This window comes from Crotalus tigris, unplaced genomic scaffold, assembly GCF_016545835.1.
Source record: "Crotalus tigris isolate CLP2741 ecotype Arizona unplaced genomic scaffold, ASM1654583v1 scf7180000017834.3080900, whole genome shotgun sequence".
Taxonomy (NCBI): domain Eukaryota; kingdom Metazoa; phylum Chordata; class Lepidosauria; order Squamata; family Viperidae; genus Crotalus; species Crotalus tigris.
Window position 1 is genome coordinate 999,142 of NW_024096662.1, and position 3,566 is coordinate 1,002,707.

Sequence of the window (3,566 nt, forward strand, 5' to 3'; positions counted from 1 at the left end):
GGAAATGGAGATTTCTAAGGAAATTCCTCACATTCCAGATACTTTGGAGGCAGGGAAGAAGTCTGACAGTTGAGGACCCAGGCAAAAGAGACAAGCGTTACAGTGGGCAAATTTAGACTCCTCCAATCCTTCCTTGGGCTCTGGAGCAAAGATCAGTTTCCAGTCTCTGTGTGTGGGGGGTAGATGAGTCTGTGCATATGTGTGCATGTGTGTTTATGCAAATGGTCTGACAGAATCTCAGCCGCTTGACTTCAATTTAGAGCAGAGCAAAAGCTGACAATTTTTACCTAACCTTACAAGAATTAATGATGGGTATGGAATACTCCAGTATTCGGTTTAGACTGCCATAACAAGAATGTGTTGTGCCATTTTTTCTTCTTCTCATTATCAATAATGTGATCTTATTCTGCATACTTGCAGAAAATAAAGCTTGACCATACCCAAGTCCCAAAGGGGTGCAGGTAAGGATCAGAGCTGGAAAACACATTGCCAAAGCAAAGACTTTGTTCCAAAATTGGTCTCCCAACCTTCTTTGAAGAATATTCTACCAAATTGCACACAGAACACCTCCAGAAATCCATAAATCTGGAGACGCCATCGAGGGCGACACATGACATGTTAAGAATAAACAGCATGCGAGGGTAAGCTGCAGTTGCGTGATTTGTGCTTTGGTGAGCAATGATCCCAATCATTGTCCTTTTATGGGTCAGCATATCATGTAAACCAGAAATCAAGTTCATTTCCTGACCACAAGCAATCGAAGATTTAACCAATCAATGCCCTTTCGTGTTTCCAGGAGCTTGTGCTGCTGAGAACATACAAGTAATCCTGAACTTTCAACCACAATTGAGACCAGAATTTCCACTGTCAAGCAAGGCAGTTGTTAAGTGACACCCAATTTAACAGCCTTTTTTTATGTGTCATGATCAAGCGAATCACTGCAATTGTTAAGTAATCATGACATTGTTAAGCGAATCCAGCTTACCCATTGACTTTGCTCATTGGAAGCTTTCTGGAAAGGGTGCGCTAATGGTGACCACATGACCCTGGGATGCTGCCTAAATACATACCGGGTTGCCAAGTGCCCGAATTTTGATCACATGACCATGGGGATGCTGCAACGGTTATAACTGGGACAACTGGCTGCAAATCACTTTTTTCAGTGCCACTGTAATTTTGAATGGTCATTAATGAATGGTTGTAAGTTGAGGATTACCTGTACAGCAGGGGTCCCCAACTCCCGGTCGATGAACCGGTCCCGGGCGGTGGCATGCCAGCAACTGGACTGCACAAACAAGCAAAACCCCATCTGCAGGATGCAGGCAGCACACAAAGTCACGCCCCCTCCGGTCCATGGAAAAAACTCTCTCCACGTAACCAGTCCCTGGTGCCCAAAAGGTTGGGGACCTCTGCTGTACAGTGAAGATTGATTTTTTTTCAATTTTTTCCCCATTTCTCTACAGTAGGCAGTTGTTTAATGGTCAGAACTCCCACTTTGTCGTCCCCCTCCCCCTCTTGTCTCCTTATCATGTTCCTGTGGCTTTCTAGCTGATTAGAGAGATGGCTTTGCTGGGTCTGTTTTTCTTTTTTTTTAAACGATCCATATAGAAAAAGTCCATGTGCTCTGGAAGAGGCAGCTATGGGATGTGATCAAAAAAGCCAGGATGGTGGCAATTAGAGCAACTCATTTTTAATGTGCATCATAAAAAAGCATGCAGCATTTTGACTGCACCAAGGTAGCCATCTTGATGAGGGGAGGCTACCTCCTTCCAAATCACATTAGCACAAAAATGCTGCAGATCAGGGATGACCGACCTTGGCGACTTTTAAGTCTTGTGGACTTCATCTCCCAGAATTCCCCAGCCGTGCTCTAGAATGGTTGGGAAGGCAGCGGTCTCATGGAAGATTCTTGTGTGAATCCGAGGTATCCCCTGTGGACCCAGCCTGCAGAGGCCAGCTACCCTCTCCAAGGAGGGCATTGCTCAAGACGCAAATTAGCTGCTGGCTGAGCTGGGAAAGGACCCTATTAAACAGAGAATTGCAACCCCTCTTGCTGCTTAAAAAGTGTGCCCCCACCTCCAGCATAATGCTCTTGCCTTGAGCAGGGGGTTGGACTAGAATGAAGATCTCTGAAATCGCTTCCAGCCTTATACTCCTTCTGAGAAAATGTCATTCACTCTCCTAAGTCTGTTCTGCACTTGCCCCAACTGTGCCACAGAGTCTGGCAACCTCTTTTTTTCTTCTATTCTGTTCCCCAGGATGTTGCGGTCAGCCAGTGACATTAAGTAACACTATCTTCCTTGTTCTGATGCCCTTCAGGGCCAGCTCCAGGTGTGTGTAATATCTATTCAGCTTTGTCACCTCTTAGCTTGGAAGAGAGCCAAGAGACTGGCAGTGGTTGGAAACAGATGTAATAGAGGCCAACTTGGCAATGGCTGCTTTCTGGTGGGTCAAGACAGACAGCTATTCAATACTTGGAAAGGCCTTTAGAAGTTTAGATAGACACATTTCTTAATTGCCAAAGCAATGCATGGTGCTAAAGAGAGAGGTGAATTCCCGCAGACCAATTCATTTTATTCTTGTAAGCCTTCTTGCCATTTCTGGCACCCAGCAAGGTCAGCCATGAGCTCTGACAGTTCTTCCTGAGTAAATCACTAAGTCTGGAAGGTTGGTGAATTAATTACTCTTAAGGGAAGATTGCTATTCTGGAACAATGACCCATCGGAGGCTGGAAAACATTTGGAAATTCCCTCTTAAAAGAAGGCCTTCTCACCAGAATCCCAAACCGATAATGTTCGCTAGAATGTTAGACAGACTCGCTGCTCGTTTCGGGAAACCATCTTGACAAATGAGGCAAAGATTCCCACAAGGAAGCTTGCACCTCCTCCCATCAGGCCAAACATAAGCCTATCGGGGAACAAGCTGACTAGGAGAGCTCAGACGGCTCCACATTTCCTTCCTGGCTGCTCTTGTACAAGAGCAGACAAGGATCGCTCCGAAAACCGATCCTAGCCCTGGAGACAAGCGGTGGATCCAACGATTTTAAATCCTGGCCCCCAAATCAGGCGAGGCGGAAAGATTCCCCCCCCCCCGCAGCGGATCCAACCACACCCTCCCACGCTGGCCTTGCCGAGCGCTGCCGCCCCGCAGGGTGGGCTTTGCAAGGAAAGGCCAAAGAGCCGAGAGTTTGGAGTGTCTGCTCCGGGCAGATCTAAGATGAAAATCAAACCCCCGCCGCCTTCCCCCACGTTTCGCGCCCAGCGATCCCACATGTGTAGCGGGGTGGGGGGTGGGGACCCTCAGCCTGTAGGAGAGCGGCGGCAACGTCGGTTGGTTCCCCAGAACACCGCTGGTGGCTGTCCCGGGCGGCCGGAGCCATTGCCCTTTTAAGGGGTAGCTTGAAACCGCGCCTGGGCTCCATGTTTGTATCAGAACCCGTGAAGAGGGAACTCCATGTTGTAACAAAGTTTCCTTCGCCGCCGTCTTTTTTTTTCTCCCCCTCCCCCTTTTTGTTTTGTTTTGTTTTTCCCTTTCCCCGTCTCCCCCCCGCCCCTCCCCCACCCTCT